Consider the following 27,454-nt stretch of genomic DNA (forward strand, 5'->3'; position numbering starts at 1 on the left):
TCTAGAGAATTCTAGAAGCATAGTGGGAGGGAGAGCAGAGCTGGCAGCCAGAATAGTTATGGGACTCCAGACAATCTCTGGGGAGGCGTGCCCAGAAAGTGGCGAGAGGGCCCATAAATAGTCTGAGAAGCAAGTGCAAAGTTCCTGCGTCCAGTCCTGCTAGAAGAGACCCCAGTGTATGGGGCTTCTGGAAGGATCTGTGAGGTCCCAGCTAGGCTTAGCTGGGGGGCCTATTTGCAAGCAGGAAACCAAGGATCAAGTGGGGTCTGGAGAAGCTCACTAGGGAGAGCCAGGAGGAAGTTGGTGGGAAAGAGTCCAGCTGTTCTATGGTGGTGTATACTACATCTACCTCACTAAGAAGAGCCTGGTGGATCTTGGTAGAAGGCAACCGATGATCCTGTGGCTAAGTGAGTAAGCAACCCTATTGCTCAGGAGTTAGTGACTGTGTGTAGCTTTTAAACTCTGGAAGGAGTACAGGTCACTGTAAGCATAGAGATCCTGTGGGTTCCTGTGAAAATTGAGGAGTCCTCAAGTTACCCAGTGCTACAATTTTTGAGGTATCCCATGCTCCCTACCCCAGGTCATAATCCCCCCCCCCAAAAAAAAAAATAAATAAACCCCTAGACTGTTCTTAGGAGCCAGTGAAAGAATGCAGCAAATGCTGTGTGCCTGGCTGAGGCAGGAAATTAGACCAAAATGTCCAGCGGCTCTTTAGGGGGTGTGCTACTCAGTGATAGGCTGCTGTGTGGAAGGCTAGGCAGAACTAGGACAGCTCTGCCTGACTCTTTGTAGTGAATGGGCATGCAGTGACATCACTTGTAAGGTCATCACACTCCCAATATAAGCACAGCACAGAAGTGCTGACATACTTTCTCTTTCACAGACCGCCCATTTGGAGCATTCTGTGAAAGCATCGGAATGATGGTTTCAGCTCCTTCGGCTTTGCTCTGAATGCCGGCTGTCACGGTCAGCTGGTGGTTCCAGTGCCTACCTCTGCGAAGACCCATGGGAGCTGCTGATCCATGCTGCTGTATTAAAATGGCACTGGGACAAATAGCCACAATCTCAGTGCCACTTGAAACCAGTGCTGGGGACTCAAGTTGTTAAACTAAAAAAAGCTGAGGGTTTAATACTAATTTGAGATAGGCAGGCCATGGCAAAATATAGTTTATGCAGAAAAAAGGTATAACATTTATACCTCACTTATCCCTCATAAGATTTCTAGCTGGATGAACAGCTATTTGATTTCAGGAAGCCTTGAAATGTTTATGAATACATGGCTTAATCTGATTGGCTGAAGTAAAGATCATCTGCCCGCCCTGTATCCCTTCATAAAAATACAAAGTTTCCTGTGAATGGCTTAACAGTTCTGGGGATGGAAAATCCCTGTACCACTGCCGAAACAGTGCTGTATACTGTATTTAGCTGAGGCTATACACACTGTACACGGTGCTGACAGCAGCTGCACCACAAACAGAATTTTGAAAAAGTGAACAGGACTAGAGAACACATCAAAATTAAGACTTCTAAAGTAAAAAAAAAAAAAAAAAAAAAAAAAAAAGAAAGGACAGGGGTAATTAGTCACAACTGAAAAAAAAAAAGAACACGCAGCATGTTGCACTAAGACAATGTAAAAGCAAGGGAACTGGGGGTTTTAAACGCTCTTTATAAAAATAAAAAAACCCATACTTTGCAGGAAAATGTACATTTACGGAAACGCCTTTCAGCATTCCGGATAATGGACCCAATACCTGGCATGGCAACAAAGCGAAGAGCAAAGTGCAGACAGAGCGTAGGAGTGCTGTCGGATGTCTTCGGTCACGGTCGTACGAAAGTTGCCTCGTAATTGCAGCACAAATCCTTAATAACTTTCGGGAGACTGGATAATTCAGTTTTGGTTTGACGGACGCTGAACTTTCTCTGCTGTTTAATATTTTAGGCTTTTTGAAAGAGATAAAACAAATGTGATAGATCATCAATTACTCAATACACAAGATACCCGCTTGGCAAGCAGACGGGCACAGCGCTGCCCACAACGCAACATAAATGCCTTTTAAAAGGAAGGAACACACCAGCAAGTATGCAGATTAATGAGTCAGCATGTAATGGAGGCTCCATTTAAAGTAATCGGAGGGAGCGCGCGGTGCGCCGAGAACACAAAGTACTTGTCTGAATAAGTTCTATTTTTCAGGGATAAGCAGGATTGAATAATGCATATTACAGAGCAGCCAATATGATTTAAAGGTGACACGCTGTACTCAGAGGCTTCTGGTTGGGAGGGGCCACACGCTTTTCGAAAGACTGATCCTCTGCAGTATATCATGATTAGCCACACGGGAACATCAGTTAAAAAAAAGCAGGATATCACCTCCTCTGGTATTCTTAAAGAGAACCTGTCAGGCTTCACAATATGGGAGGTACCGCTGGTGATTTGTTTTTAAAGGGGTATGGTTCTGTGGCTGTCATTCTCATCCTTGCTTAACTACTTAACAAATCACCAATCCTAAACAAGTATGTAGGCCGCACTTCACTGGCTTCATATGTTTTTCATGTCAGGGACTCACCAAGTAGTAAAAGGATGTAAATGGCAGCTTGGGAGTTTGCATAAGTCAGCAATGTGAGCTTTCATGTTTCTGCTCTTTGTAGCAAATCTGTGTGCTGCCAGGCAAAAAAAAAAAAAAAAAACACAGTTCACAGTTTTACAGAGCTGAATGAAACAGAGGTCACAATCACGCTGCCACCACCGAGTATTTAGCAGTGAAAAATGATCAACGAATTTCAAAGGTCCATTTCAAAGCAAAGCCTTAAGGCTGAACTCCAAAAAAGTGCACACTACCTTCCTCACTATACACAGCATGAATGACTCTTCAGTAGGATACATCTGGGTCAGGAGCATTTTCTAAAAGCAGTGGGCCTGTGTTTAGGACTATAAGTTGGGCTCCTTGGCGAATGTGAATTTGCATTGTGGCAAAAATTGGGTGAATATTGGGTATGACTAAAAGGAGGTGTGGTTATATAGACTCTAAGTTGACTTACATCATGAAGAATAAGACAGTGTTAAATAGGCACTACAAATTAATACTGGACAGAGTTTTAAAAAAAGTATGTATTACACTTCAAGTGTAAAACAAAGTAGAACTAAAGACAAAACGTGTTTTCCCATTTTGGATAGAGTGGGGGGGGGGGGGGGGGCACTGTCAGTTTTCCTGCCAGTTATGCCCCATTGGGGAGATTTCCATTCACTTTCTGTCTCATAGCCAATACCTCAAAAGTGAATGAAAACGTGGTTGTCATCAGGCTCACCAGAACCAGTGTCCCTATTGGCACTTTCCCCTCTCTTCTTTCCCCCGGCCTATGGATTTACCGATATTGCCAATATTTAGGGAAAGTGCTTGTATCAGGGTGATGCCTGCAGCTAGAGACATCACCCCGGTACTGGTGTCCATAGCCGACGGTCACCTGACTTGAAATTAAAACCGATGCGGCTGAGAAGCTGAGAAGCTGCTTGGCTGTCACTACAAGGAGCGGGAGGGGATGTCCCCCCCCCCTCCTTCCGTGGCTTGCCTGGGTCTCCCGTCCCACCGGGAGACCCGGGCATTCTACCTCCACCGCTGCTGAAGAGAAGACCCGGTGTACTGCGTCTCCATGTAAAAAACCCGGAAGTGATGTCATGATATCACTTCCGGGTACTCGCCGCTGAATTAAAAAAAACTGACAGCATTCAAAGCAGCCAAACCTGACGTTTTGAATGCTTTTCGGTGCCGAGGAGGGGTTTGGGGTCTTTTAGACCCCCAGATCCCTCCACAAGAGTACCTTTAGAAAAAAATAAAAATATCGGCAGATATCGGCCGATACCGATATCCGATGACCAAAATATCGGTATCAGTATTAAAAAAACGATATCAGTCAATCACTAGTTCTAATCCCTCTCCACTCAAAACTAAAAAAAATAAAAGTTTTTCCTTTAGTTATACTTTAACCTTCCCAAAAACAAAACATTACTAATAGGGAAAGGTAACCCCTAACCTAGCCCTAACATTACCCTCAGCACCAACATTACCTACTTCCCGCCTGCCCACAGTCAAAAGACGGCGGATCAGTGCGTCTCTTGTCCTGGGACGACATCATATGATGGTGCCCCAGAATGGCGGGGGCGTACAACGCAGGGATCAGGGATGCACCATGATCCACCATTGTCTAATCACAGCTTTCCTCGCTGACAGAGTGTGTGGCAAGGAGAGCCGATCAGCGTCATCTCGCAGGGGAGATGTGTATAGGTAATCAGGGTACTGATCATCGGTGCCCTGATTACAGTAAAGTCCCAGCAGTGCCCCTGCGTGACACCAATCAGTGCCCATTATTGATGACGGTCAGTGCCTGCCCATCAGTGCCCACCAGTCCCACCTATCAGTGCCACCTATAAGTGTGGCATATTAGTGCCCCCTCATCAGTGCCACCTAATCAGTGCCGCCTCATCAGCGCACATCAGTAAAGGAGAAAAATTACTCATTTACAAAATTTACTGACAGAAACGAAGAAAAAAACGTATTAAAAAAAAAAATAAAAAAAAACATTGTCTTTTTTCTTTTTGTAAAAAATAAAAAAAAACCCAGCGGTGATTAAATACCACTAAAAGAAAGCTCTATTTGTGTGAAAAAAAAAATAAAAAGATAAAAATTTAGTTTGGGTACAGTGTTGCATGACCGTGCCATTGTCAAAGTGTGAGAGTGCTGAAAGCTAAATATTGGCCTAGGCAGGAAGGGGGTGAAAGTGCCCAGCAGGCAAGTAAATAAAACCGGTCGAAAAAAAACTATGTAAGCTGCCATTGTTGACCCCGTTTCTTGAACATGCTAGTTTCCTGGCTAATATTAGTCACTCATCCACATCAAACATACAGAAAAGGACCTGTGATATTTCTCCAACTTTTCTGATCCGCAAACCTATTTATTCTTTCTGGGCCAGTCACTGAAGCCAGAGGATTAGTATGACAGCAAGGCAACCAGCATTTTCAGAAGTTGTTCAGCAATGGCAGCCCCATTGATCTCATTCTGGCTTTAAGACACACACAACAGAAAAATGCAGAGAAATCACAGAGATGAGAAAGTTTGCACGAATTCAGGATTTCCGGATCTACATACTTGTTCCAGGTCAGGAAATTCTGAATCTATTGCTGACAGCCAAGAAAATTGGATTTTTGATTTACCGTAAAAATCCTTTTCTCTGATGTTCATTGACGGACACAGCTTCTAGTATTCTTAACCATTGGGTTATACTGCCCCCTACAGGAGTAGGACACTAGGCAGAAAAAAATTTTGCTTACACCCATGGGCAGTCCCAGGGGGTATACTCCCTCTCTCTGCTATAGACACTCAGTTTTGTTACAAGCAGTGTCAGGAGAATTATAACTCCACAGAGGAGTGGGTACTGTGTTCGTCAATGAACATCAGAGAAATGTTTTTTACGATAAGTCAAAAATCCCATTTTCTCTTTTGTTCATTGACGGACACAGCTTCTGGTATTCTTAACCATTGGGACATCCCAAAGCAGTGTTAAACATGAGGGGTGGGAAACAGCAAAAAATTCCCAAGGCTAAACATAGCCAACCAGGCAACAGGGGCTTAACCAAACATCTGGAGTCTACCTGAAAAAAACAATACACACTCAAAGAGGATCAGGTTTTTGAGGGTGTAGCTGCCAGGTACACCCTAATTGCCCAGACCACATCCAAGGCATGCAAGACAATTTATTTTGGGTGTTTAAGCCTGGGACACAGGGAAGGCAACACAATGTCTTCGTTCAAATAAAAATCAGAGGCCAACTTAGGAAGGAATGACGGACAGGGGCGAAGCACTACCATATCCCTGTGAATCACCAGATAAGGTGAATGACAGGATAACGTCACCAGGTCTGACACCCTGTGCACAGAGGTGATAGCCATCAAAAAAGTCACCTTCTTGGACAGCATAAAGCAGGGGAAACTCCTAAACATTCTCAAAGGGAGACTGCTGGAGAACCAAAAGTACCATATTGAGCTCCCAAGGCGGCAAAGAAGACCACACTGAAGGGACCAAGTGCCAAACACCCTGAAGAGAGCTACGCACCAGAGCTGTAGCCAAGGGTCATTGGAAGAAGACCGCCAAGGCCGACACCTGGCCCTTGATAGTATTCAAGGCCAACTTCTGTTCAACCCCCCCGTTGAAGGAAGGTCAGGATTCAAGCCACTGAAAAAGAGCGGAGGAGGAACCCCAAGGGATTCAGACCACGCAATATACATCTTCCACAAACTATGGTAGATCTTCCAAGAAGTAGATTTCCTAGCTTTTAACAGCCTAGGAACCACTGATTCCGACAATCCCCTATCCTTCAGCACCTGGCTTTCAACAGCCAAGCCGTCAAAACCAGCGACTGTAAAGCAGGCTGGAAGATTGGCTCTTAGGACAGCAGATCCTCCCTGAGGGGAAGACTCCAAGGAAACCTCGGCAACCAGCCGCACGAGGTCGGCGTACCAGGTCTGGCGGGGCCAGTCTGGGGGCCACTAAAATGACCAGAATCCCTTCTGCCTCGATCCTGTAGAAGTCTTGGCAGAAGCTTGAGAGAAGAGAATGTGTAAATCAGACAATACTGACCCCACGGAGCCACCAGCACATCTGTGGCGTTTGCCAAAGGATCCCATGACCAAGCCACGAACCTATGTACCTTACTGTTGAACCAAGACACCAATGGATCCACCTCAGGGGTGCACCACCGGAGAAAAAAAAAAGGATAAAAACACATCTGGGTGAAGAGACCATTCCCCATGGTCTAATGTCTGCCGACTGAGGTAATCCGCCTGCCAATGTTTCACTTCGGGAATTTGAACGGTGGAGAGGGCTGGAACTAAATGTTCTGCTCACCTGAGAATGACAGCTACCTCCAGAGCTGCCAGGACACTTCTTGTGGCCCCTTGGGGATTGACATAAGCCACGGACGTGGCATTGTCAGATTGAATGTGCACTGGACAGCCTTGTAGACGATCCATCTAATATTCCAGGCACAGCCTGATCGCTCAGGAGATTGATTGGTAGACTGGATTCTTCCAGGGTCCAGACCCCGAGCAGAACTTCTGCCGAGGACGCCTCCACACCGGGACAAGCTGGCACCTGTGTTGACCACTGTCCAATACAAGGGTAGGAAGGATTTAGCCTTTCAGCAGCGCCGGAGAACGAAGCCACTAAATCATGGAATCTCTCGTTCCCCAGCTCAGCTGGATTTGGTTGTCCAGAGACTGCAGATTCTGATCTTATGTGATGAGAATCTCCCATTGCAGGGACCTCATATTGAACTGCGCAAACTGGACCGCCTCAAAAGGTTGACACCATCAGGCCCAGCGCCCGCATACAAGTCCAGAAGGGTGACTATCTGCTGGTCAGCAGGACACGAACTGCAACCTGCAGTGTCTGAAGTTTGTCTGGAGGAAGAAATACCCTGGCTAAGGCCGAGTCCAGAGTCAGCCCCAGATAGTCTAGGTTCGTATAAGGGACCAAAGCTGACTTCCGAAGATTCAGAATCCAGCCGAACTCCTTCAGAGTTCGTATGGTGATCTCTAGGTTTTCCACCAGCACAGCAGAAGACTCTGCTCGCCGAGGAGATTGTATAAATAGGCCAGGACCAGGATTCCCTGCTGGAGTAACAATGCCAGTACTGGGGCCAACACTTTAGTGAAGACCCGGGGAGCAGAGGCGAGACCAAATGGTAACACCCCAAACTGATAATGTTCCTCTCCCACTGCAAAGTGGGGAAAGCATTGGTGAACTACACATATTGGAATGTGAAGGTAGGCATCTTTGATGTCTATGGAGGCAAGAAAATCCCCCACTGTGCAAATGGTCTCCATCCTGAACTTCTGCACCCGCACAAAGCAGTTCAGAGCCTGGAGGACCAGGATTGGACGCACCTTCCCCTCCTTCCTGGGGACTGTAAACAGGTTGAGTAAAACCCCTGAAAACGTTCTGCAATCAGAACCGGGACAATCACTCCTTAAAGCAAAAAAGAGGGCCTGTAAGCGGACTGCGGACAGTCACACGTTGGACGGAAAGAACCCTTCTGGAGCGTGAGCACAAAACTCGATCTTGTATGCGGATCGTATAACTTTGTGGACCCACTTGTCTTGTACCAGGGAAGTCCAAGGGTCCAGGATCCAGCAAAGACGTCCCCCCACCCCAAATATGGGTGAGGGCGCACCCTTATGCTGAAAGAGCCTTGTCTTCGGGTCTGGAGAAGCCCGTCCTCGGCTTGCCAGACCAAGTTCGCTTGGATCCATCAGAGTAGGCCCCAAAAGGCTTTGATCCCTTGTCATTCGATCCTGAGCGATGAAAAAACTTCTTATGAGCCGAAAAGGAGGGCCCACGTCTGCGACAAGGGTTCCTGCCCTTAGTAGCCTGTAGAAGAAAAGTATTCTTCCATCTGTGAGACCCTCAATGATGTCATTCAGGGTAGCTCCAAACAGGTGATCTCTTTGAAAAAAAGCCAGGGCTTTTTTAGAAGTCTGGTCCACAGACCAGCATTTTAGTCAAAGGACACGCCGAAGGATCACTGCCAAGCCACTAGGGGAGCCACAATCAAAGATGCAGCACAGATAAACTGCAGCCCCTGGACCAGCTGGTCCGCCAGCTCAGCTAAGACAGGTGGGAGCTGTTCTCCCTCCAGGTCACAGCATAAAAGCTTAGCCCATTCAGCCAGTTGACACCAGGGCAATGGTGAAAACTGGCCTCAATGCCGAGCCAGCCAGGGTGAACATATTGCGGGCCACAGCCTCCGCCTTTGTGGTCAGCTGGGTCCTTAAGGGCCGGAGACTCATCAACCAGTATCATAGTTGCTTTGTAACATGGAAACCAGAGGGTCCACCACCACCGGTGGAACAGACAACTTTTTGAAAAGGGACTCTTCATAGGGGTATTGCCTAGCAGACCCACAGTGACCACCAAAATTTAGAGTGGCTGGGGGGAAGGAGGAGAACCCGGGGGTCCCACCGTCCCAGGGAGGGGCCCACGTCCACCTCAAAACTCTCCAGGGGAAGAGGGGGGGACAGCTATTTACCCTATAATGGAATCAGGATGGGCACCCCTCAGTCGGAATGGGGGGGCTGTGGGCCAGGAGGAACGCTACGACTCAGGCCGAGGCCAGTTTGTATGTGCCCTCGCAAGACGTTTAATCTGCAGGCCAGCCCCCATCCGGTGGGGCAATGTCACGGCCGATACCAATAGTTTGATGTGGTGGCTGTAGTATTCTTTTTTTCCCTTTATTTTCACCTGGTGACCCAACCAGTAAGTCTGTTATTGTTCAACATCCTTTAACAGACCAAGCTGCCCAGCAAAATTGGAAGTTAGAGGGTTGAGAAAAACTAACAGGGGTGCTTACAATGGTCAGCCTTTATTCATTTATATAGAAAAAAAAAAAAAACTTTTATCCACAAAGGAAAGTACTGTTGCTGTAACTGCTTAATGTGCATCTTCACCCAAAAGGGGAAATTACAATTTTCCACCTCCTCCCCCTATTACTTTTGGATCCTTTGCAATACCATTCACAAAAATGCAGCACGGCAGCTCAGTGTGCAGCCCACTGTGAAGCTGTAAGGGGTTATAGCCGGCTTCCCTTAGTAAAACATGCCGGCGCCGAGGACCCATACAGCCCAAAGGTCTTGTTTATCATCACCGCAAAGTGAAAGAAAATCAACAATTTTAGGTTGTCACCATAAGAGGGAGGGGGGTGTAGTGGTGGTTATAAGCATACAAAAAAGAAACAAAAAAAATTTGCCTTTACATTTTTGTTTTTTTTGGGTTTAATATCTGTTTAAATCCTGTGAACCTAGCTCTTAAATCCAAAAGTTAAGTGAGCTGAATTAGCGCCTGTGCTATTGGGACCATACTCGTCTTACTTCCTAGTTCATACCAAGTCCTTCTTCAAGATTCTGCACTGAAAATACCCGTGCCGTGTTTAGAGATTCTCTTTGTAATTAAGCAAGGATGAAGATGACGGCCTCCAAATCTAACAAAACAAAATCTGCACTGGAAGCTTCCACATTTCGCTCCTAAACAGTTATAAACCTTTGAATGATTCCAGAGGCTTCCTCTTTAAAGTAAGGGCATGTTCTTCATTTAGGCTTGAGCCATGCTTTAATAAACAGCAGTGAGGTATTTACTTCGGCGGGGTCCCCCCTGGAAGATTTCATACATAAGTTTTGTGTCTCTTCCACACAGACAGCTAGCCAAGCAAGGGTTAATTCCTTAACATATGGCCTGGTATGTCACTCCTGACACAGCGGCTGCTATCTCCGGATGCAGAGGAACATCTATTTTAGAAGATGTGGAAGGGCTGAACATGCATGTTGCTTCATGACCTATTTCGGTACTTGTGTCTGCGCTTATCCTAACACAATATAAGTTATAAGTGAATTGAGATGCTCTATCGTTGGTGTGATGCAACCTTGTATCTTTGATCTGTGTTCAGTTATTAGAAAATGCCAACCGTCCCAGTTCTTTAGTTTGGGCTATCATATGATAAAAGTTGCAAGGCAGATTTATTTTTACCATCTATTCACTGCTTATAGAATTTTGAAGAGATATTGCTAGAGATGAAGTAAGAGGCACCACATCCCATAAATTGAGTAACTACAATAGAGGGGGGCAAGTGGGACTTTAACGGTGCTAAATGATGGAGAAAAATCTGAATTCTCAAAAATTGTACATTTTATTACACATAGAAAGTGAGGACAAGACAATACATCAATATAAAATGATAAAATCAAGAAAATGCACTCGAAAATATCAACTCTACATGTTTCGCCATCTTCATAATAGCTTCTTCAGGAGTTTTCATAGACATTTCTCGAGAGTGAACATTTCTTAAGATGACCTGAGCCCTTTCTTATGCCGAAGGTGGAGGTAATAGAGGTGACGCCACCAAAGTAAGCACAGAGGGGGAGGGGAGCCGAGACCCTCAGACTCCTAGAGTTGACCCATAGAGAGGGTGACAGCCAGGCTGATTATGAATAAATGTGCAGTTGATTCCCTAGGTACCTCAATGTAACAAAGACAGGAAGGGAAAATGAAGTCCCCTTAATATCCCCCAAATGGGAGGTATCCCCAAAATTGACAAGATTCAGCACCTAAATTGTCATGAAGTATTCAAAAGTTCACCGCCATTTCAATTTAACAAGTTTTCTAATAGTACACAAAAATGAAGGAGACGCAAATGGTCTCAAAGATCATGTATCGTTCCCCGGTGGTCTAGACCACCGGGGAACGATACATGATCTTTGAGACCATTTGCGTCTCCTTCATTTTTGTGTACTATTGGAAAACTTGTTAAATTGAAATGGCGGTGAACTTTTGAATACTGCATGACAATTTAGGTGCTGAATCTTGTCAATTTTGGGGATACCTCCCATTTGGGGGATATTAAGGGGACTTCATTTTCCCTTCCTGTCTTTGTTACATTGAGGTACCTAGGGAATCAACTTCACATTTATTCATAATCAGCCTGGCTGTCACCCTCTCTATGGGTCAACTCTAGGAGTCTGAGGGTCTCGGCTCCCCTCCCCCTCTGTGCTTACTTTGGTGGCGTCACCTCTATTACCTCCACCTTCGGTATAAGAAAGGGCTCAGGTCATCTTAAGAAATGTTCACTCTCGAGAAATGTCTATGAAAACTCCTGAAGAAGCTATTATGAAGATGGCGAAACATGTAGAGTTGATATTTTCGAGTTCATTTTCTTGATTTTATCATTTTATATTGATGTATTGTCTTGTCCTCACTTTCTATGTGTAATAAAATGTACAATTTTTGAGAATTCAGATTTTTCTCCATCATTTAGCACCGTTAAAGTCCCACTTGCCCCCCTCTATTGTAGTTGCTTATAGAATTCTCCAGCAGATATGTAGGACTCGTTTGATTGAGAAGAGAGAATATAATTGTCAATAAAGGCTGAATTCACAAAGCTAGAATGATCGTTATTGGCCATAATGGCCGATTATTTGGCAATGAGTGATTGCTGAAAAAGAAAAAAAAACGTCTTGGCAAATAATATATTTGATAATATTTATTGAACCGAGTGCAAGAACATCTATAAGCATAAATATTTTGTATGTTCCCCTGTGATATAGAGGAGCTTTGCCGTTTGTGCCCAGCGCTACTTTTAATAGATGTGCATAGTCCCTGCATGTATGCAATGCTTAATGTGCTAAATTTCATGCTGATTGCCTTTAAATTGATGTGCATGCATGTAACATGTATATGCTTTTAAAACAACTTTTTTTCCCTATTAAATGGTCCCCTCTGCCTCTCCTTTTTTGCAACAGAAAGTAAAATCTTGTGAGTTTCTCCCAAAGAAAAACCACAAACCACCATGGAGTCATTTGGTGTTGCAACATGATGTACAATGTAGTACTCTTATGGCTGCATCTCTACTAGCCTACTGAAGGGTTTACTGCAGGTCAGTAGAGAACACATATATGAACAAACAATAACTTATATAACCTTTTAGCTGCTGAGAGTCTCTATTGACTCTGCTAAATCTTTGTCCCACCAAATACAGCTGTATAGTTTCTCACTAGCTATATATACCCCAGGATAGTAAGAAGAGTGTCTATGCTCTTGGATGGTAAGTTACTAGGATGGTAAGTCGGCAACCCGTTGATCGCCATCTGTGCTTGTCAACCCGCCATCCCAGAGCATGGACATGGAGACTTCCCACTCTACCTACTATCCTGGAGTATATACAGTGAGAGAAAAAAGTATTTGATCCCCTGCTGATTTTGTACCTTTTCCCACTGACGAATAAACGATCAGTCTAGAATTTTAATGGTAGATTTATTTTAACAGCGAGGCAGAATATCTACAAAAAATCCAGAAAAACACATTTCAAAAAAGTTATAAATTGATTTTCATTTCCATGAGTGAAATAAGTATTTGACCCCTTCGCAAAACATGACTTAGGTGGAGAAACCCTTGGCAATCACAGAGGTCCAACGTTTCTTGTAGTTGACCACCAGGTTTGCACACATGTCAGGAAGGATTTTGTCCCACTCCTCTTTGAGGATCCTCTCCAAGTCATTAAAGGTTTCGAGGCTAACGTTTGGTAACTCGAGCCTTCAGCTCCCGCCATGTATATTTAAAAATGAAATTATGGTCTGGAGACTGGCTAGGCACTCCAGGACCTTAATGTGCTTATTCTTGAGGCACTCCTTTGTTGCCTTGGCCGTGTGTTTTGGGTCATTGTCATACTGAAATACCCATCCCTGCGGACATCAGTAAAGGAGAAAAATTACTTATGTACAAAATTTTCTAACAAACTGTTTTTTTTTTTTTTTTAACAAAAAGTAGTGTAATTTACAGGACAATGTCGCCAGTGCCGACACCTGCGCGCAGATTGACAGCAACCAAGAAGGCCACCTTCTGTAATAAGGTAGGCAGGGGATACCCTCGAATACTTGCACACAGAGGGTCTAAAAGAACCAACTGCACCAAATCAAGGTCCCCAGTGGGTGACGGAGGTCGCACCGGAAGTACCAAGTGTTGCACCCCCTGGAAGAAGTCATGCACCAGAGCAAAGGGCGGCCAACGGCCCTTGGAAGAAAATTGCCAAAGCCAAAACCTGACCCTTGACAGTACTCAAGGCCAACTTGTGATCAACTTCCCGTTAAAGGAAGCCAAAATCCGGGCCACCGAGTAAGATCGATCGTATGATGAACAAAAATCACCCTAGAAGTCGTTTCCCACGCTTCACACAGGGTGGGAATCACTGAAGAAGCCAAACCCCGAACCTTGCATTCAACAGCCAAGTCAGCAAAGTCAGCGACCGTAAAGTCAGACGGGAGATGGGCCCTGGAAACAATAACTCCTCCCTGAGAGGAATTCTCCAAGGAGCGTCTGCGGCTAGCCTGACCAGGCCGGCGTACCATGCTCGGCGAGGCCCATCCAGAGCCACGAGAAAGACCGGAATCCCTTCTGCCTCGATCCTGCGAAAAATTCTCGGCAGCAACTTGGGAGGAGGAAAGGCATACCACAGCTGATACTGACCTTGGCCCATCCGTGAGCATGCACACACGACCCTGCTGGCGAAAGCTGTGCGCAAGTGACCATGCTAAACTCCACGGCATTGTTCAAGTTGAACTTAGTGAACATTCTTGCCCATGACAGAACCCATGGTGCCACCATTGCACCTGCCAGACGGTCCCGGAAGCGGGCCACAACCCGCAGAACTATTCTGTAGATGCAACGCCAACAGGTCCACGTCTGGAGTGCCCCCAACGAAGGCACAACTGCTGAAACACCTCCGGATGAAGGGACCATTCCCCTGCATCCAAGGCCTGTCGACTGAGGCAATCCGCCCGCCAAGGTTTCCACACCTGGAAAGGGAACAGCTGAAGAGCTGGAACAAAGCGCACTGCCCAACGAAGAATTGACACTTCCAAGGCCACAAGGACCCCCCTGGTGCCCCCTTGGTGAATGACATAAGCTAAGGTCCTGGCGTAGTCGATTGAACATGCACCAGGCAGCTGCAGGTGCCGGATCCAGTGAACCAGGCAAAGCCGGATGGCTCTCAGCCCCAGAACAATGATCGGTAACCTGGATCCTCCAGGGACCATACTCCCGAAGCAGAGAACCTGCCGAGGACTCCTCCCAACCTGGACAGGCTTGCATCCATGGTGAAAATTGTTCAGGAAAAAGGGTAGGAAGGATTCCAGCTCAACACTCCCTGGTCAGCCAGCTTAGATTCTAGTCCTATTCAAGAAGGATCGCCTTCTGGGGGATCCCTGAGAGGGATTGAGCGAAAGGGACCGTCTCGAAAGATGGCACCATCAGTCCCAGAACTCGCATACAGGTCCAAAGGGACGACCATGTGTGGGACAGTACCAGTTGAACCGCAGTCTGAAGTTCCAAGAGTTTTTCCCCAGGGAGAGAAGACACCCTGACTGAGGGCGAGTCCAAAGTCAGGCCCAGATAGTCCAGTCTCATGGAAGGGACCAGGGATGACTTCTGAAGGTTCAGAACCCACCTGAACTCCTCCAGAGTTCTCGTGGTGACTTCCAAATTCGATTGTCAGCACCGTAGGGGACTCCACACAGAGAAGAAGTTTGGCCAGGAACTCCGGACCGAAATGCCCTGCTGCCACAACAACGCCAAAACCGGAGCCAACACCCTTGTGAAGACCCTAGTAGCATAAGCGAGACCAAAGGGTAACGCCACAAACCGATAAGAGATGCTTCCCCATGGCAAAAAACGGAGAACCCGTGTCCCGAACATAACAGGATGTGAAGGTCAGAGCTGGACTGGCCTACCGGGAAATTTTCCGGTAGGTCGGCAAGTCCGCCTATCCTGGGGCCGCTTTGAGGGCAGCGGCGCCCATAAAGAAAATGTCTCTCAGCCCGGCTGACACGGCAACTGCGCCGTTCCGAAGATACCCACACAGCGCATGCGCAGTTCCGGTCATGTTCCTTGGGCTACCTATTGCCGCCTGTGCCCGGGGGAGGCTCCGGAGGAGCAGGTAGGAGCCATGCTGACAGGGGGAGGGACGTATGGGGAGCGAGGACAGGGCCCGGAGGGGGAGTTCCGGTCACGTAATTCTGCCGGGCGGCGCCATTTTTAAATGTATTTTCAGCCCTCTCCGTGATGGTGCGTGTCGGCCGGCCGAGCAATAGGACTGTACCCCTCCAGCCTCTGGTCAGTGATCACCTGTACATTCTGTCCTCTACCATCCATTGCACAGCCTCTGACCCCCTGTCATGGTTTTCTCTCCTTTCTCATAAAAATGCACAGCCTCTGACCACTTGTGATGCTCTCCTGTTCCATGCCAGCGCCTGACATCTGTGCCATGCCCGCACAGCGCTTGACATCTGTACCATGTCCACACAGCACCAGACATATGTACCATGTCCACACAGCGCCAGACATCTGTGCCATGCCCGCATCTCCTTTATCATGTCCGCACTTTTAACCGGAATTTGTATATTATATATGTATGAAGCACTACATGCTTTCATATCATTCTTATCTATATATAATATCTATATATATCTATATATATAATACACTCTTCAAATGTGCTTTAACCACTTGCTGACTGCCGCAGGACTATTTACTGCGGCGGTCAGCCCCTCACAGGCAAAGTGACGTAGGACTACGTAGGATGTCCGCCGGGCACTCGCGATTGTCCGTTACAGCGGGAGAAAGGCAGGCGGCTAATGTAACCACATCCATACCGGCGTATAGTAATATGACGCCGGCAGGATGGCTTTACCGTTCCAGGCGGCCGTCATAGGACGTCCGCCCGTTCTAGCTGCTACTGCACGCCCCCGGGGGCGCGCAGCGCAGCGATCAGGGATGAGGCTCGTCCATCGGACATAGCCCATCCCTGATCAAGGTAAACAGCCAATAGAAATTGGCTGTTTACCATGTGATCGGCTGTGTCAATCACAGCCGATCACATGAGCGGCTCCAGCGCCAGCCGCTCGTTCTCTCTGCAATGCGCGTACCCGAGACAAGGTACTCGGGTACTCTGATGACGGGTACTCGGGTACTCTGATGACGGGTACTCAGGTACTTTGAGTACCTGTCACCGGAGTACCCGTCATCAGAGTACCCGTCATCGGAGCACTCGAGGACCTGTCACCTACCCATCAGAGTACCCGAGTACCTGTCACCTACCCATCAGAATACCCGAGTACCTGTCACCTACCCATCAGAGTACCCGAGTACCTTCCACCTGCTCATCAGAGTACCTGACGCCTGAAGTACTCGAGTACTTGCCGCCTGCTCATCAGTACCCATCACTACTTATCAGTACCCATTAGTACATATCACCTATCAGTATCAGTACTGATCATCAGTACCCATCAGTACAGTATCAGTATCACCAATCAGTATCAGTACTACTCATCAGTACCCATCAGTACCTATCACCTGCCCATCAGAGCAGTGGTGGGATTCAGCCGGTTCGCACCGGGTTTCATTTTTTTAATATCTTTTAAAAGGTCCCTTTTTTTTTTTTCATTTTATATAATTATTTATTTTTTTTTATATCTTTTAGTGTACTTGTGAGATCTGAGGACTTTTTGACCCCAGATCTCACAAAAAAGAGGTCCTGTCACGCCTATTTCTATTACAAAGAATGTTTACATTCCTTGTAATAGAAATAAAAATTATCATTTTTTTTTTTTTTTTTATAAAAATGGTGCAAAAATAAAAATAAATAAAATAAATAGTAAACAAAAAAAAAAAATAAAGCGCCCTGTCCCCGTGAGCTCGCGCGCAGAAGCAAACGCATACGGAAACCCCGCCCACATATGTAAACGGTGTTCAAATAACACATGTGAGGTATTGCCACGATCGTTAGAGCAAGGGGAATAATTTGAGCCCTAGACCTCCTCTGTAACTCCAAGATGGCAACCTGTAGAAAGTGTTGACTATGGGGATTTTTAAGTACCAAAGTTTGTCGCCATTCCGTGAGCGTGCACAATTTTGAAGCATGACATGTTGGGTATCTATTTACTCGGCGTAACATTATCTTTCACATTATGGATTATTGGGCTAACTTTACTGGTTTCTTATTTTTTAATTAAAAAATGTAATTTTTTCCCAAAAAATTGCGTTTGGAAGACCGCTGCGCAAATACGGTGTGATAAAAAATATTGCAATAATCTCCATTTTATTCTCTAGGGTCTCTGCTAAAAACAAATATATAATGTTTGGGGGTTCTAAGTAGTTTTCTAGCAAAAACAACTGATTTTAGCTTGTAAACACCAAATGCCAAAAATAGGCCTAGGCAAGTGGCTAGGATGCATGATGGTGCTCCTTGGATGTTGGGCCCCTCTATATGGCTAGGCTGTGAAAAAGCTGTGTACATGCTATGTGTTAGGAATATCCTATAAATTGACAAGTTTGTGTAAAAAAAAAAAAAAAAAAGTTTTAATTTTTTTCCCACATTTTCCAAAAACTTGTGGAAAAAAATGACATGTTCAAACTACCCATAATGCCTCATAGAATATACGTTGGAGTGTTTGCTTTCCAAAATGGGGTCATTTTGTGGACTTTTCTATTGTATTGGTGCTCTAGGGCCTTCAAAAGTGTGATAGGTAGTAAGAAAGTTTTATGTTTATTTATGCTCCTAGAACGCCTGAAGGTGCTACTTGGATGTGGAGTCTTTTTTGTGGCCAGGCTGTGTAAAAGTCTCACATGTGGTATCGCCATACTCAGAAGGATTAGCAGAATGAATTTTGGGGTGTCATTTTTGCTGTGTACGTGCTATGTGTTAGAAATGGCTTATAAAATTGACAACTTTGTGGGAAAAAAAGAAAAAAAATTAGAATTGTGGGAAAAAATGATAACTTCACAAAAAACTCACCTTGCCTCTTACTAAATACCTGTAATGTTCCGGTACCTTTGGTACCCTAAATTACTCTTTTCACAAGTGTATGCGCCCCACCATTCTCTTTTGGAAAGGTGCGCATATACCTTTAAGACTGAAGCTGTCATCACTCAGCGCCGGACTAGATGGCTATTTAAATCGCCGGTTCTCACTCACATGTGTTCGTTCAAACACCCTTACCTGGATGCTAACTTGGCTTGAAGCTTTCGTGCTTGCAAGCATACCTCGCTGACGGAACCTCGCTGCGCTGATCCCTGTATCCCGCTTCCGGATCATCCGCTCCTCCTGAACCAACCTTCGGCTGTATTGCTATTAGTGCTAAGTACCCCGCAGGGGAACCCTCTATAAACTTATACTAAGCTTACACTATCTAGCTCTGCATAGTAAAGACTATTTATCACATCTGCATATCTAGATTGCTAGTTCTTAAGACTACTGCTACTTATTCCTGCACTGGGTTGATCTCTCTTGTATGTCCACCTGCTACTCTGTCATCTGCTACCATACATGATTGCTAAACCTACCTGCATCCATCTGCTACTGTCTTACCTTCAAGTGTCTGTCACCTACCACCTCCACTCAACCTGTCTCTTAAATCTTTATCACTGTGTTACTACATACATAAAGTCACTCTAGAAACCAGCTTGTTGAGTGTGTGTATTTACTAGCTGAATTAAGACCTTCCACACATGATGAGTCATTGAGGTTGGGAATGGTATCTCAGCATCTCTCTTACATGACTACTGAAGTGGAATATTTCTGCAGCTGAAAATCCACACCATACATTAAACGCAGGATCGTTACAATACCTTGGACTGTCTACTTTACAAAAAGGGGTCATTTGTGGGGTATTTGTACTGTCCTGACATTTCAGGGCCTCAAGAAAGGAGATAGGCCATCAGTACATCTGGTGTGATCAATTTTCAGCAATTGGTACCATAGCTTCTCGACTCAATAACTTTCACACAGACTAAATAATATACACCAATTTGGGTTAATTTTACCAGAGATATGTAGCAGTATAAATTTTGGCCCAAATGTATGAAGAACATTTTTTTGCAAAATTTTATAATAGAAACTAAAAAAAAGTGTTTTTTTTTCAAAATGTTTGCGCTTTTTTTGCTTATATCACGAAAGAAAAAAAAAACCCAGTTGTGATCAAATATCACCAAAAGAAAGCTCTATTTGTGTGAAAAAAAATGATACAAATTTTGTTTGGTTACAGTGTAGCATGACTGAGCAATTGTCATTCAAAGTGTGAGAGTGCTGAAAGCTGAAAATTGGTCTGGGAAGGAAGGGGGTCTATAACTGCTCTGTATGGAAGTGGGTAAACAAAGCTGTCTGCCATTCTTCCCTGTGTAAGAATGGAGATCATACGGTTCTGCTATGTAGGACCGTTGATCTCTGTTCTTACACCAGTAGCCACATCCAATCACAGTTAGAAGCACGCCCCTAGGGACACACCTAACCTCTCCTCTCCTTCTCAAATAAAGTTAACTCCTTCCCTGCCAGTGTCATTTTTACAGTAACAGTGCATATGTATAGCACTGATTACTGTTGTAATGTCACTGGTAACCCCCAAAGTGTCAAAAATGTCAGCCAAGGGTCCGATCTGTCCGCCGCAGTCCTGCAAAAAAAAAAAAAAAAAAAAAAAAAAAAAAAAAAAAAAACAAAACATCGCAGATCGCCGCCATTACTCGTTAAAAAAAAAACAACAAAAATGACAAAAATCTTTCCCTTAGTTAGTAAACGCAATAACTTTTGTGCAAACCAATCAAAATAAGCTTTTTGCGATTTTTTTTACCAAACATAGTAGCATAACACAAATTGGACTAAAATGTTAAAAAATTTAGATTTTTACCTTTTTTGGGGGGGAATTTCATATAAAAAAAATGTGAAAAATAGTGTTATTTTTGCAAAATTGACGCTCTTTTTTTGTTTATAGCGCATGATCAAAAAAAATCGCAGGTGATCAAATACCACCAAAAGAAAGCTCTGTTTGTGGGAAAAAAAAGGATGTCAAATTCGTTTAGGTACAGCGTCGTACGACCGTGCAATTGTCCGTTAAAGTCACGCAGTGCCGAATCGCAAAATAGGCCCTGGTCAGGAAGGGGGTAAAATCTTCTGGGGCTTAAGTGGTTAAAATGCATGATTTTCCCTTTAATGAACAAGAAAATAATGGCGCTATGCTGTTGGGTCGGTATAATAATAATGCTATGGGGCTGGTATGAAATTATTTCCAGGGCTAAATTTTATTCCCAGTCCGGCCCTGGTGAAGGTAGGCAGCTTGATGTCTATGGAGGCCAGGAATCCCCCTGATGCAGGGAAGCCACCACCGTGCGAACTGATACCAACTTGAACTTTTGATCTGCATGGAAACATCAAAGGACCAGTTGGTCCAGCTTGTTGAACCAGAGCCTGAACTGCCCCACAAAGTGCCTGAGGGTGATCTGGGGACAGCCATACATGGGAAAAACCTTACCGGAAATAAAACAGAACGAAACTCGATCTTGCAACTGGACCGCATGACCTCCTGAACCCAGTCAGCCTGGGACCTGGGCCAGCTGCAGGTCCTCGACCGGCAAGGACCTCCACCCACCCCCTAGATGGGTGAGGAAGCACCTTCAGGCTGAGTAGGCCTTGTCCACAGATCTGGAAAAACCAATCTCATGTTCTCCAGACCAGGGTCGTTTGGAACCACACGCGGAAGTCTGGAAGGACTTTGCCACATCGACCGTCCGAGGGACGCAGAAACTGTTTGCAAGCCGAAAGGGAAGAACCATGACTGCGACAAAGGCCCTTACCCTTGTTAGCCTGTGGAAGAAAACACTCTTCATCCTGTGAGACCCTTATATAATGTTATCCAGGGCAGCGGCAAACAGGCGATCCCCCGAAAAGGGAGATCCATTAAGACCGTCTTAGAAGTTTGATCCGCAGACCAACAGCTCCCCCAGGGCAAAAGAGACATGCCCCACACCAAGTCACGGCAATGGAACTCCGCCCATCAGGCAGAGTCTGCGTGGCAAGGGCAAACATAAACACTGTTCCCAGTGCAGACGTCAAGGAGTATAGATCGGAGGCCACAGCCCGCGCCATCCTATCCCCCAAGTCCTTAAAGGACGTGGATTTCTCCACCGGAATAACGGTAGTCCCATTTAGCTAGAGACCATACGTCCACCAAAGGCGGAACAGCCAATTGGGGCCAGAGACTCCCCAAAAAGGCAACGCCTAATGGCCGCTTAGACACCCCAGGGGAACGTCTCAGAAGGTCCCCTCCTACATGAGCAGCCAGCAAAAAGAGCAGCTCCAGATGGCATGTGAGTGCCAGATGACACCTGCGCCCCAGGCGCAGCCGCTGCCTTCGACCCCCAAATTGCAGGGTGTCACGCACCGAAAACAGCCAGTGCATCCACCAGCGCCTGTCCCAGCAGGGGAGGTAGAAATGTCATCCTCATCACCCGAGGAGACGGTGCGAGGTAACAGACCCGGCAGGGAGACCCCACATCTACGGCGGTTGAGCCAGACTCCGAGACATCAGATGAGGCAGGGGTATGCGGAGAAACGTTTCAGCGCACCTACCACCTTCACCCGGGCCCAAATGCTTCCCGAACTGCCGAAAAGACATCGACGGACAATGGAAATCCGAAAGGCCCTGCGGCCCCTGTGAGGGGGTCAGGTGGAAACAAATGGCCTGCAGGGTCAATACTGAACCTGAGAAACCCGCCAGCAATTAAAAAAAAAAAAAAAGACAAAAATTAAATTTTTTTTAATAAAAAGCCGCCCCACAACGCTACAGCACAATTGAGAAATAGCATTTTACCAGTTTACATTTATATTAGAAATGTACACTATTTATACTTATGTTGATATTTCCTAATTCTTACATTCATGAATTGCACAATTTAAATCAATTTACTTGGTATGCCAATTTAAAGGAAAATTAAAATAGTCACAATTTGCCAAAAATTTGATTTGTCAAATTTATCCTATTCAATACGTGAACCAAATTAGCTTATTTCTGCAAAATTCTGCTACACAGAGAGCATGTTTAAAAAAACTCTTGCACCTAAACTGGTGGTATAACGTAACTATTCTGTGATCCTAAAAAACTTCTCCTCCTCCCTAATATCAGGGAAAAAAGCTCACCTTCTGTGATACAATAGGAACTAGAGAGGACGTAGAGGAGAAATGCACACAAAACTTTTTTTTTTTAGGTTTCCGGCAAACCTTTCTTTCAGGACCTATATTTCGGTGCATCATAAATCTCATACATTGGCATGAAAGCACATGATGATATATGCACTGCTCATCAATCGCAGTAATCGTATGGTATAAATCTTGCTTTAGGCTTCAGTCACACTGAATCTGATTTTAAAATCGTGCGACTTTACTTGAAGCCGCACGATTTCAAAGTTGCATTTCAGTGTGGCTTCGGGTGTGACTTAAAAGTCATCTGTGTGACTTTATGCACAGATGTCAATGCAAGTCACACCTGAACTTGCAAAAAGAAGTGCAGGAACTACTTTCAAAATCGGTGCAACTCCAATGAAGTTGGTGTTGCACCGATTTGACCACTGCCATTGTGGACAATAGGGTGCGACTTGTCAGTCAATTTGAAACTATCAAATCGCCTGACAAGTCGCACCAGTGTAACCAGGGGCTTGGGATTAGTATTAAAGTGGTTGTAAAGGCACAAGTTTTTTGCCTTCATGCATGAAAGTAAAAAACCTGTGTGCAGCAACCTACCTGGCCCCCTAATACTTACATGAGCCTCCAATTGATCCAGTCTTGCCTCTCTAGGGACTCACACTCCTAAGTGGCTTTTGACAGCAGCGGGAGAGCTCCTGCTTTGGTGCACCCAGAGAAAGCTGCTTACTGTTGGGGCATCCGGCAGGAGGGAGCAGCCAGGAGCGCCGGCTTTGGACCAGAGAAGAGGGAATCCAGGCTGCTCGGTGAAAACCCATTACACAGAGCAGGTGAGTATTAACAGGTTTGGTATATAAAAAAACAAGACTTTAAATATCGCTGTAGGCTTGGTTCACACTGGGGTGACTTGTCAGGTGACTTAGACACCTGACAAGTCACACTCTATTCAGTGCAATAGAACTGTTCTAATCAGAGCGACCCAATTCACTCCGGCTTAGAAAAAGGTTCCTGCACTACTTGGGGGCGACTTCAGAGTGGCTTGCATTGACTTCTATTAGAGAAGTCATTTGCAAGCTGTACTGAAATCGGGCTGTGCCGGCTGCTTCGAAGTCGAGCGATTTTGAAGCCCCCCCAAGTGTGAACTGAGCCCAAAGGGTTATGTTGAGGGTAATTGTCTGTTCCATTACTTTTTCAGGTGTGACAAATTACAGTTTTTAACGCATTTGTGAACATACAATACAGATATAGGCACTTTGAAAACCAGTTATAACTACACAGGCACAATAACTGCATTTGCCAAGTTTCAGAAATGACTTTTCTAACAATGTTAATAAGTTCTATCATGCATACCTCCCAACTTTCTGAGATGGGAATGAGGGACACCTATTAGCAAACGTATATAGGCAAAGGACACACCCCCTGACACGCCCCCTTAAAGGAGTATTGTAGAAAAAAAAAAAAAAAAAAAGAAGAGTAGGTAAACCCACTAGTGCTTTTTTACCACTACTGGTCCATTATATTGGCTAATGAAATTTACAAATGCAGCAATTTAGAAATTGTATGAAAAGTTTAGCACTGGGAAACACTTTTTGAAGGATAAAAACTGCATTTTATATACAACTATATAGATCAGACCAAAATGAGGGATAAATGAGAAGGAAAGAGGGACTTTGTTACAAATCAGGGACAGTTAAGAGCTATGTTACAAATCAGGGACAGTGAAGAGCTATGTATCATGTGATTGTGCATCTCTTCATCCTGATAGTGGTGGGCAGGGTACAGGACTCTGTGCAGACACACGGGTTGATTTACTAAAAAACAGGAGAGAGCAAAATCTAGTGCAGCTCTGCATAGCAACCATTCAACTTTCTTTGTCAAAGCTTACTTGAACAAGCTGAGGTTAGAAGCAGATTGCAAAATCTGGTGCAGTTGTGTATGGTAGCCAATCTGCTTCTAACCTCAGCTTGTTCAAGTAAGATTTGACAAAGAAAGTTGATTGGTTGCTATGCAGAGCTGCACTAGATTTTGCAATCTCCAGGTTTAGTAAACCAACCCCACAGTGTGACAGTATTCCATAGTCTATCCAGTAGGGGGCATGTTCAATAGGCAGGCTGTGATTGGTCAGGGGGTGTAGTGGCTGAAAAAACTATCCAATACAGGCATGTTGCGTGTCTGCACAGTGTCCTGTACCTCTGAATGGTTTGCCAAAGGATGCAAACTGACCAAACTAACACAGGTCAGCTTCTATGATTTGTGTGGTCAGTTCAGAACAAGGAAGAAAGGTAACTGGCAGGATCAACCAGGCAGAGATCAACCGATTATCGGCAAAGCCGATATAGCGAGGGCCGATATGCGATTTCCCCGATATATCGGAATTGGCCACCAAGGTGGCCGATATTACCAATATTTCGGAAAGTGCCTGCAGCTAGAGGCATCACCCCGGTACCGGCCTCCATAGCCAATGGTCGGCTGTCTTGTAACGACAACTGATGCGGCCGAGAAGCCGCTCAGCTGTCTTAACCTCCCTGGCGATATGATTCTTTCAGATTTTAGGTGCTGAAAGCGGTACCATTATTTTGAATGTAATTCTTGAGAATGAGCAGCCCAAACCAATTATTTACATATTTTTTTTTTTTACTGTACGTTCTTCTTTATAACATCTCGGGTAAGATAAAGTTTGAGACACAAAATCATAAATTATAATATAATAAAAAACTATAAATAAGTTAAAGTATGTATGTATGTATGTATGTATGTATGTACATACACATAAAAAGTACAGTAAAACTGCAGGAAAGGGCACTGGGGGGCAATGTAATGTGAATTTATTTTATTTTGAATGGTATCAGTGTGTTTTACATTTGAATTTGACCCGGATCCACCCCCCTGCGAACGTCACCTCGCAGGAGACGGAAGCCGGGGCACAGAGAGGATCGGGAGGAAGATCCACCGCCGCATACATCGCTGGATCCCGGTGACAAGGTAAGTAACCTCTTTTACAGGATCCAGCGATGCTTCTGGCGGTACCCCGAGTGTGGCTCGGGGTTACCGCTTTTGGCTCTGAAATTTAACCCCGAGCCACGTTCGGGAATACCGCTAAGAAGGTTAAGGAGCAGGAGGGGACAGACCTGGGCAACCAGCCTGCACGGCCGCCGAAGACCCGCATTCAGCTCTGATCGGGTCTCAATGCAAAAACCCGGAAGTGATGTCATGACATCACTTCCGGATACTGGCGCCAGATTAAAAAAAAATGACAGCATTCAAAACAGCCAAACTTGGCGTTTTGAATGCTTTTAAAGAGGTTGTACACCGAGAAAAAATTTTTTTCTCTTCTTTACATCCTGAAAGAGAAACCCATAATGAGCTAGTATGCATCGCATAGTAGCTCATTATGAAATACTTACCTTAGAACGAGCCCCCGCCGTGCCGTCCGCTTACCTGTATGACGGGCGACATGTATAGTCGCCCGTCTTCCGGGATCGCGGCATCCGGCCATCTGATTGGCCGGAGCCGCGGTGACGTCACTCCCGCGCACGCGCGCGGGAGCCGACGGTCACGGCACGGGGCTCTGAAGGAACGGCACGATCTGCCGTTCCTTCAGAGCGCATGCGCCAGTGACGTCACTGGCTGCATTAAAGGTAAATATCTCCTAAACGGTGCATGTTTAGGAGATATTTACAGTACCTATAGGTAAGCCTTAATATAGGCTTACCTATAGGTACAACTTCCTGAGGAGGGTTTACTTCCTCTTTAAGTGCAGAGGAGGGGTTTGGGGTACATGTCAAATAAAAAAATAAAGTTTTTTAAATGTAGAAAATATCGGCCCATATCAGCCTATACCGATACGCCATGGCCAAAATATCGGTATCGGCAATGGAAAAACTATCCCTACAACCAGGTACGTCAGATGGATGAAGTACCCTAAAATGATAGAGACTAGGATTTATAAAATACACATATTTAAAAAAACACATAGAAAAAAAAAAACCCACCATATTTAAGGTAACACATTTTAATTGTTCACATGTGATGAACAGCCGAGCCAAAAACAAATGCGCTTATCAAGTCCTGGACTGCGTTTGTGCTCTAACAACGGGAGATTTCGCTCTGCATTTTAACAACAATCTCCTGATTTTCATTTAGGTCAGCATTCTGTCTTAAACACGAATCTGATCCAACCAAAGAATCAATGCCATGCTTGGCTGTTGCAGCACCTAAAGGGTTAGCCGGCTCAAGAAGTAACCGTTACTAGAGTCTAGACTCTGAAGTGTGTGACAAGTGACACTCCTGCCCCCATTAGCTTTGTGCAGCTAGAGGTACAGTGTCTCCTCTTGTAAAGTCAAATGAGCCAGTTACAGCTCCTTACAGCTGCATTTAGATTGCAAGCTTTTCGGGTCAGTGGCACTCTGTTTAGACAACTTCATATGTTCCTGTAAACTCCTGCAGTCTGTTCCCACCATCTGAATTGCAAAAGTGCAGTTGTAATGAAAAGAGAGGCACCTACCTGCCAGCAGTGCCCATCCAAGAGGCGGCAGAGGGAACAGCTGGGACGCCACTGTCAGGGATGACCAGGCCTCGCTGCCAGGCACCCAGACAAGCTCTCTCTCTCTCTGGAGCTTCAGACTCACAGCTACAAAGAGCGGCAGCAGGAAGTAATTCCAGCACATGGACTTTCTCTGACCTCACCCTCCATGGCAACAGGGAATTTAAAGGGACAGCTTTTCCCATCCTGTTCTGGGACAAAACAAAATGCAATCAAATGTATTTGTCTGGTTGGTGGTCTGTTAAAACATCAAACAAGAGTGGAAAGAAAATGAGCTCAGTCTACACCTAATGGAAGGCATAAGACTGAGGTCTAGAGACTTTAGATATCTAGCACATTTAACAATGCCACTGATTTTCCAGA

At 45.3% G+C, this 27,454-nt stretch overlaps 1 protein-coding gene across 2 annotated transcripts in view; it reads right to left on the reverse strand.

Moving 5' to 3' along the window:
• Nucleotides 1–27,247, reverse strand: part of NACC2 (NACC family member 2) — a 260,461-nt gene extending 233,214 nt beyond the window's left edge. For both annotated transcript variants that reach the window (XM_082262813.1, XM_082262812.1), the window contains exon 1: nt 27,053–27,247. The gene's annotated coding sequence lies outside the window, so the exon portion shown is untranslated. The remainder of the gene's footprint in view (nt 1–27,052) is intronic.
• Nucleotides 27,248–27,454: the final 207 nt, after the last annotated feature.

The sequence above is a fragment of the Pelophylax lessonae genome (assembly GCF_965119305.1).
Source record: "Pelophylax lessonae genome assembly, chromosome: 7".
NCBI lineage: Eukaryota > Metazoa > Chordata > Amphibia > Anura > Ranidae > Pelophylax > Pelophylax lessonae.